Raw genomic sequence first — 10,158 nt, 5'->3', positions numbered from 1 at the left:
GAATGAATGAAGCCGCGTCATACATGTTAGGGAATTCCCTCCCACTGGGGGCGGCCCGGCCCGCCTCCAGTGCTTGAGCACCGGCCGGTTCCGGTGCATAGAACGGCGCTGTGCACGGGAACGGGGCCTCGGTCCGAAAAACGGACCGCGGCACCGGCTTCCCCGTGCCGGCGCCGTTCGATCAGGGTTTAGGTTCAAGAGGATGTACCGGGTGGTACATCCTCTTTAAATACGAAAACACATTAAAACTGAATATACTGTAGTGTGAACTGACACCAACCCACTTTTTAGCTTAAACAGTCCAGGCATGATGGGAATTGTAGTTTTGCAACAGCTGGTGGGCCGAAGGTTCCCCATCCCTCATTTAAACAGTTCACCTGGCTGGACTCCAGCACTTGTAGTCTAAATAGATGATCTGCAGTGATGAGACCCCCCACCCGCCAAGCCAGAGGATTAATGGGATTCAGGTCGTAGATAATTTTTGTTTTTATTTTTTCCTCCTGGCCTTAATTCTTTTCCCATCTAACAAACCATATGCGTTTTTTTTTTTTGCACTTTTTAATGACATCCTGACAAAGATATGTCTGTAGCATTATGCTGATTTTAATATAGACAGTATACCAGTTATAAGCACACAGTAATAACTAGATGTGAGATATCATCTTTGAGACGGTCACATGCAGAACTGTGGCAAATGTCACATTCTTAAGATCAGCGTTATGTTTTGGATGTAAACTGGATTGGATCTTTAATGGCAGCATAAATTGTAAATGTTCATAAAATTCCTTATTGTATTGCTGTAGAATGTGAACAGTTGCCTATTTAGTTGCACACCCACACTTCAACATCTTATCTTTATAATGAAAAGGAGAATATTTGAGGGTCAGACAAGGTTAGGGATACAAATTATTGATCTATTCAACATGATTTATAATGGTAACGTATCTGATGTGTTTAACAAGGTTGTTTTAAATGTACAATCAATAGTCTGACACTGCACATACTGCATATATTTCAGCGTGATATGGCAGGACACCTGAAGGTGAATGTAGGCCGTAAGTAAAAGAGGACTATAGGCATAAAAAATTCAATAAATTTGGTAAATATTTTCTGTGAATTGTAGAACAAATTTACTACATAAAGCATGTGTAAGTGCTGCCCTCTGGTGGTGATATATCAAATATCAATGTCTTGTACGGTATCTCATAAATGAATGTGGTATATACCTGATTCATTAGTTATTACTTAATTGTATGTCCATTGGTGTCAGCAGGAGAAGAAAATATCCTGGGCATGGAAATTGTCTCAGGAAAATTACTCTAAACCATATACTCATATAATATTGCCACACAATACATGATTGTTTCAGCCAGTACATTAATACTATCACATAGTCCCTTGTCAGAGTATTCACTCCATGTGGTGTTTTTCTGGTTTTGGTACATTACAACCTGGAAATAAAATGGAATTTTAATTAAAATTGTATGTAATAGACCTGATGCAGTGTCACATGTCAATATAAAATATCCCTGTTCTGAAAGGCAACTGAACCACAACGGACGAGTTGTGGAGGTCAGGGTGGGGTTCTAAAAAAATATCTACAACTTTGAACATCCCATAGAGCACCATCTAATGCAGAGGTGTCAAACTCAGGCCCCATAGCTGTTACAAAATTACAATTCCTATCATGCCTGGACAGCCAGAGCTCAAGCTTTGGTTGTCCAGGCATGATGGGAATTGTAGTTTTGCAACAGCTGCAGGGCCTGAGTTTGACTCCGCTGATCTAATGCATTATAACAAAATACACGTAAATGTCCAAAAATAGAAACAAAATAGAAAAAAAAACCTTCTGGTGCTTCATTTTACAATAGCAGCTATAAAAGTAATATATGTGTGAATAAAGTGCTATTGTCCCATTGGATTTAAATGCAAATGCACCAGATTTATGTGGAACATGTTGTTTGATAAACCAGGTGCATCTTTAGGCTATGTTCACTCAGTGGCGCAGCTATCGGGGTCGCAGCGGTCGCCATGGCAACCGGGCCCCTACGCTAGGGGGGCCCGCACGGCCCCCCTTGCCACTTGTCTCTGAGCATCCCGAGAAGCTGCGGCCGCGCAGCTTCTCGGGATGCACAGATCGCTTTGATGTTCCGCCCGCATAGTGAGCACAGTGAGCGGGCGGAACATTAAAGCAATCAGAATACAGGAGCATTACCTGTCAGCATCCCGCTCCTACATTCCCTCCCATAGGCTGCCGGCACTTCATACCAGCAGCCTATAGGACGCCGGGACGTGACCTCTCCGGCAGGCGTGATGATGTGACGTCATCACGACTGCCGGAAGTCCCGTCCCTGCGGCTCGCAAGATGGAGCCCGAAGAGGAGGAGAGCTGCTGCCTGAACAGCGTGGATTAGGTGAGTAGGATGTTTGTTTTTTTAGGGGCACCTTTGGGGGCATTATTAGTATATGGGGGGCACCTCTGTGGCATTATTAGCTCATGGGGGGCACCTCTGGGGGCATTATTAGCTCATGGGGGCACCTCTGGGGGCATTATTAGCTCATGGGGGCACAGCAGGGAATCCTACATACAGGGGGCACAGCAGGGGATCCTACATACAGGGGGCATCCCACACAGCGCAGTTACTATGGGAGCCTACAGGAGGGAGAAAGGAAAGGAAGTTACTAGAAATGTGCGGAGCCTAAATTGTTTGTCTCGCAGGTTCTGAAAAGATGAAATGTATCTGGAAGGAATCAGCATGGAGGTCTGGGCCGGATGGAGAGGAAAAGGGAAAGTGACGTCACCTGTAAGTCACTGTATGACGGTTTCCTTATTTTTTTAGAACATCATTTAATAGGGGTGCCCCGAGGTGACAGCTACTACATTATCTGTACTCAGAGATATCACTGTGTTATCTGTGGTGTTACATAGGACTGCAGGTGACAGCTACTACATTATCTGTACTCAGAGATATCACTGTGTTATCTGTGGTGTTACATAGGACTGCAGGTGACATCTACTATATGATCTGTACTCAGAGATATCACTGTGTTATGTGGTGTTACATAGGACTGCAGGTGACTACTACATTATCTGTACTCAGAGGGATATCACTGTGTTATGTGGTGTTACATAGGACTGCAGGTGATATTAGGTGACTTCTCCAGGTTGCAGAAGTTCAAACTTCATTGTGCCTGCTGACAGTTTATTATGGTAGTTGTAGTTTTGCAGCATGTGGCTCTTCAGGTTGCAGCACTACAACCCCCATCTTTTCCAACTGGCAGTTTATGATGAGAGTTGTAGTTTTTCAGCTGGAGAGTCAAAGATTGGAATACAATGATTAGACAATGACACAGTACAGTCCATTAATTATAGGGGGCAGTAGTGCAGTACATGAGGTGGAGGCAGTGGCAGTGCATTAGAACATGGTGGCACATTAGAGTAATTGGATATAACGTTAGATATGACTTTGCCTGATTGGGCGAGATGGGGGGGGCCCCAAGCTAACATTTTGCACCAGGGCCCATCAGCCTTTAGCTACGCCCCTGTGTTCACACATTGTAAAAGAAAAGCAAAACACAGCCGTATTTTCAATAAAATAATGTGCACACACCATATAGAATAATGATAATTGATTCTGATAATCTTGAACATGCTAATTATTTACCACCTGTTTTTGCAAAATACAACTTTTCTTCTTACTCTGTTCACACAGTTTCACTTTCACTCAAAATTACAGTAATATTTAGCTTTTATTTTACTGTATGTGAGCCTAGTCTAATCTATTGAGCACTCCTCCCTGAACACTGAGACCCTGACCAATCAAAACTTTAGATACGCCTCTAGGACATGCCAAAAAAAACAGTGTCAATTTAAACTAAAGAGAAATTAAAGTAGAAGTCCAGCATCTTTTTAAATTTGTCAGGGGCAGGGGGCATTTGATTTTAAGTATGGACTCACCTCTCCCTGTGCCATTGGTGAGTGGCTGGACTCAGGACCCCCACTGGGCTCTCGGATCTCCAGTGCTGACACTTCATGATACTCCGCCAGTCAGTGACTGGGGCGGGACGCTGCTCCCTTCACTTCTGTTAGGCTGCTGTATGTGAGAAATAGCCATTCTAGTGCCAATACAGTGAAGAGAACCATGCACACTCACCTCTCTTAAATCAATGGGAATTTACAGAAACCTAGGATAACCTGAACTGAATTATGGCTGTGTTCAATGCTGTAAAATCTACTGTTAAATTGAGCGCACAGAGTAAATAGATTAGACCCAGTAGTATGATATGTGCTTTAGCATTAGCTTCACATGCTGGATCTTTCGTGGCTAGCTTCTATAAAAGATTAGATCCTCTGGTCCATTTGAGACTGTCACATCCGGCCTTGTGAATTTGTGTGAAAGGGAAGGATGCTCTCACTATGTTCTTTACATGGAACACAAAGTAATAACAGTATGACATAAGACATGCAAATATTTGGCAAATTACAAAGAAAAATCCCACAGCCATCAGAGTACAATGACTGAAGCCTTTTAATAACTGGTATGAACCAACAGCCTGGTGCATGTTTCTACAGCGATGATGGTTAAAGAAGTCATGCGTGTCTTGGTCAACAGCACCACCTGCTGAATTTATATGAAAAAGCTGCCCTTATATCATATACTTTATTAAAGGGATGCAGCAGCTGGAATTAGGAAGTGGGTCTAAAAAGCAGCCCTATCTATAAGCCGCATGCCATGTGTGCTGTAGCAAATTTTGTTTATTAATCCCTTAATGGGGTATTCTGAATTATATGGACACTAATCATGCGGATAATGGATACCTTGATGTGACTGTGAGAATATCCCTTTAAATATCTAAACTGAACCATGAACACAAGAAGGAAAATAAAAGTGGAACATATGAACACTTAATCACACAGGTCTGGGGCAGGTGTTATTAGACAAGCACTATACCAATAATACTGCCATAAAAAGACCAGGGCAGTCAAACACCAGAAGTGCTTGGCAGAATATTAAAGGGAAGATGTCACCTAGATTTCAGTCTACAGTAGGGGTAGGAAATCTTGGCTCTCCAGCTGTTGCAAAACTACAAATCCCATCATGCCTAAATAGCCAAAGCTGAAGCTTTGTCTCTCCATGCATGATGGGTTCTCAACTGCTGGTCTACAGGGAGGGGGAGGCTAAACACAGACCTTCAGCTATTTTGTTTTCTGTATATGCAGGCAGTGCTCTGCATTGACGTCAGTCCGGCTGCGTATCACTGCAATGCACTGGATGAATGTTTGTGAAGAGAGGTGGGTGGAGCGGTGCACCTTGGACTGTAGTACAACCCCCAATGCACCAAACCACCTAATTGCCATATAAATAAAACACAAGTGTTCAGGAAAACGGATCTGCAGATAAAGTTCAGAGAACTATGTCCTTTCCCAGCATCCCCTGCCCTATGAATACATACTTGTAAATACACGGTAATCTATATAGCATACCTATAGGGAGGCCACTGGTGCATCTTCTGTGCCCTCTGACACTACCTTTGGCTTTTGCCCTCATGTGTCTCTGAAGGCAAAAGAGATGGTGCCAATAGGAATAACTGCTATAAAAGTAGGGTAATACATGAGTTCCTTACCCTGCTTGCTTACACGTTCCTCTGCTATACGAAGTACCGGCAGCATAGCCTTTTTTTTTTTTTTACTGACTACCAATGCTTGTCTGTTCTCTCATCCAACATCTGTCACGGGGGAAGAGTCAGGAAACCCTCAAACACATTAGAAGGTCATCTGATTTTTGGTAGGCTTGATGACGCTAAAGGCCCTATTCTACAGCCTGACTCTGAAGAGCAAACAAGCGATATTGGCTCTCGTTTGCTCCCTGTTTCCCGGCTTGCTGCTGCCGCTATTCCACACGTCAGCAGCGAGCGAGTGAGTCCAAGGGGGGACGCGGGAAGGTGCGCGGGGGGGCTGCCCGGGTGCTCGCTAGATCGCCTGGGTAACCCATAGCATACAACAGCGGTCTGCTGCCGCCACTCCTATTCCACAGGGCAGTGGCAGCTGATCGTTGCATCGTTTGTATTTTCAAACATGTTTGAAAATACAAACGATGCAACGATCAGCCGGCATGAATGATGTGGGCTGATCGTTGCCTTCCAATCCACGGGACTTTTATCGGCCGATAATCGTTCCGTGGAATAGGGCCTTGAAGGGTTCAAAGAATCTAAACTTTTCACATGAGCTAATAAGGCAGAGGATACTGAGGGCAGTGGATACTGAGGATACTTAAGAGTATCAATATACAGTGGTGCCTTGGATTACAAGCATAATTCGTTTCAGGAGAGTGCTTGTAATCCAAATCCACTCTTATACCAAAGAAATCATAGAAATGCAGACACATGGTTCCACACCCCAAAAATAATGATTTATTATTCTGAATAACATGTAAAACTAATGAAACATTCAAAAACAGCAGAATATGTGATATTATAAGTTACTGTATAGTAATGGAGAGGATGGGAAACACAAGGGCTGACAGAGACTGCAGGGGGCATGAAGGAATGAGCAGGGCAGATGTGGGCACATACATGCAGCACTCTCTGTCCGGGGAGAGAGGGGTTACAGCTATGAAGAGATTACCTCCACAGTCCTGTCCCCTGATGTAAGCCCCAGCCTGAAGTGGATCTGCTATGATTTGGAAGGTGAGGGAGACTTCCTGGGTCAGAATACAGTGCTGTACACCCCGCTATGCAGACCATTCCCCTCCCCCACTCCCCCTCCCACCCAGTACAGGGAGCTCTTAAACCAAAGCAATGGTCTTAAACCAGGTCACAATTTAGAAAACCTGTGAGCTCTTAAACCAAAATGCTCTTAAACCAAGGTACCACTGTACTTTTATTATACCTCTATGCTGCATCGTTTTTGTGTAAGATTAATAAAATGAATATGCTAGAGAGGTATTCTAGGGCACTGGGGGAGGCATTCTACCCACCCACTACACCGACCCACCCACATGCCCACTGCCTCTATATGAATATTCATCCTGTGCTCGCAGAGTGGGTGCAGAATACAGAAGGCTAAAACATTCAATTATACTTTCTGTAGATTCCATTCCCAGTGTAGGCTAATGTACAATATTGACCAGAATATTGCTGTGTGAATGAGGCCTAAGGCGAACTACAAAAATTGGAACCAAACTACAGACAGTTGTCCATATTTTATTAGAGACAGGGAAGTTGTCCACTGTGAAACAGTACCCAATATAGCCACTAGGAGGAGTACAAATTCCTGTTATTTTACCATCACTATGTATAAGGAAATAATTAGCCAAATGCTCACATATTTTATTAAAATACAGTATTAGAAGTGACTTCTAATGAGGGTTCTTGACAATAAATACCCATAAAAAATGCTAATACAGTAATTATACAAGATAAATGAGAGTAGGGGCTTTTCACATCATGTTTTTGTTCTCTCTCCAGCATATTAATTAATACATATGTAAAAAAAAATAATAAAAAAAAAATAATAATATATATACACACACACACACACATTTTGCTGTGCATATAGCTGCACATTTGTTTTTTAGGTATACACATCACATATATGCTTAATGTAAATTAAAAATGTGATGTAAACAGTAAACTTAGGGTATTACTTACTTATAGATACATCATCCCATATACATAGCTGTGCTATCAGGATGAAACTAATTGCCAAACTATAATTTAAGGTACAACTTGAATATTTGTGTTACTGTACAGCTCTGCATACAGTATACAAGAACAATGTAGATGGACTTGATGTCCTGTCTATTCCCATAACAGGTCTCTGGTATGTTGCTTTTCCTGGTTATTTTGAACTATACTTCCTGACACTGTCAGCAGAATAACACATGATCTGCTGGAATTAAAAGCTATGAGGCTCCCTTGTAACATATACAACCTAGCGAGTCCTTGTGATAAGTCTTGTTTTATCAGCTTGCTCATGGTCACTTAGCAAATAACTGTGTCATAGCCCAGAAAACCAAACACTGTATCCTCTCTTTAGACTGTTTAATACTCAACTAAATTACAAGGGCTAGTTCACACAAAAAAACCTACATGTTTGCTGATGAAGAAACCATGTCCATTTGCACACAAAAAAACACAATGTTTTACTTGAAAAGCTGTCTCCCACTGAAATCAGGTTTTTAGCCAGGCAGAAAAAGGATGTCAGACATGTCACTTCCTCGTAGCGGTTCTACATTGAGCTCCCACTAAAATCAATAGGAGCTGGGGATCCTATCCTGTATATGCTGTCACATAACTACCCCAGATGGGAATACCCCTTTAAGGACGCAGCCAACTTACATTTTTGTTTTTTCCTTCTTGGGTTCTAAGAGCTATGTCTCCTTTAGTTTTTTTTATCTACAGAGTCATATGAGGGCTTGTTTTTGGAGGACCAGTTGTGCAGTGTAATATCACCCCTTATTTTACTGTAACATGTACTGGGCAACAAAAAAAATATATTTGGGGGGTGAAATAACAAACATTGTTTACACCACTCCCAATAGAACTGACATGTTGGCCCAGATGTATCAATCTGTTTGCCTATCATAACCCATCGCAGTTCAGCATTCATTTTACCAGTGCTCGCTAAGAAAGCTGAGCTGTGATTGGTTGCTTTTAACAAATTAGTTTATGTCCCAGACCATTGCTGTAATCATACTTTCCCAAAAAATAAGGATAATTCTTTGGGTATGATTACAGCAATAGTCAATGTGCACACAATAGTTTTTGTCTTGTTTACTACATAAAAAAAAAAAAATTGCCAGGGTTTGACTACCATTTTTGCTCTATCATCTGTACTTTTTAACAGTAGCATTTTGGGATGGATGAGACTTTGTCACATTTGAGAACTGTGACTTTTTGTTACATCGCATAGGACCAATAACATTATATTTTAATAGTTCGGACAGTTCTGCAAGTTGTGATACCAATGCTCTTTATTTTCCTGCTGCTTTTTAGTCTCACCCAAGGGGATTTAAATAACAGGCTTTAAGAGAAGATCTGTTACAAAGCCATGGAGGCCTAAAGAAGGCCCTGACCTGCCATGACAACTGATCAGCATCTCATCATTATTTTGAGAGGGAACTGATCAGACCCCATGAGCCGCCAAGGCTGTGCCTTCTGTCTGTATGCTGCTGTTGGCCCTGACAGTAGTATATAGATAGTTAGTAACCAGTCGGGAATGAAGAGAAGCACTCACTTTGTTAGGATCAGCCGGCAGCTTTTCAGGCTTTGAAGTCCTCTCCAGGTGTCGGCAAAAGTTTATTCCAGTCCTGGGAAACTCCCAGTTTTCCAGGACTGGATCCCACTTTTCCCAGCACCCATGGATTAGCGTCACGGAGCTGTGCGGACTTCAAAGCCTGATCCTAACAAAGTGCTTTGCTTCTGTAAATTTGCTGATCCCTATTAACCAGCATGGAGGGAGCTCTGACGCTGGTCATTTGACAGTGGCTGTCAGTTGTTAAAAGGATTCAATGGAATGGAGCGAATGGGGCGAGCTCAGCCCACTCCATAAACCCATAACACCTCCATGATAGAACTATATCAGGTAGGGTTAAAGGTTTAGTATTGTAGCTTTATACTGTATGTCTTGTACAGGTAATGGCAGTAAAAATATATTGTTTTTGGCTGTTATGCTGCTGGTTTGCCGGTTTGGAATATTTATGCCCAAGTTGTATCTGATCCCCACCCACAAAAGAAATAACAGGAGTTGTTGTGTTTTTGTTGTATTTACAGTTATTTTCTGTAGAAATGAGAGAGTTGGGGGGGGGGGGGGGAGGTCTGTTCTCTGCAGTCACGGTAGCAATGTATTGTGATCATCTCATATGCCTTCTGTTTATGGTGACTACATGTTTTATGTAGCTACTGTAGTTATTTAGATACAAAGGTCTCTGCAATAACTTTTCTAATCCTCGCACCTACAACAATTCAGTATGTCTGCATTGTGGGCGGAAATGTAAGCTCTGTTCTATCTTTATTGTGGCCGCTCCTTGTAGCAAAATAAACTGGCAGGACTTTTACGTACTTCTGTATCATATCAGAGAAAGAAGAGATGTGGAGTATGAAACATTAGTGGATTAAGAGATTTAGTGAAGCTAAGAAAATACTTTGTAGAAACAAC

The sequence above is a fragment of the Dendropsophus ebraccatus genome, chromosome 1, assembly GCF_027789765.1.
Source record: "Dendropsophus ebraccatus isolate aDenEbr1 chromosome 1, aDenEbr1.pat, whole genome shotgun sequence".
NCBI classification, from domain to species: Eukaryota; Metazoa; Chordata; class Amphibia; order Anura; family Hylidae; genus Dendropsophus; species Dendropsophus ebraccatus.
Note: the sequence above shows the minus strand (reverse complement) of the source record.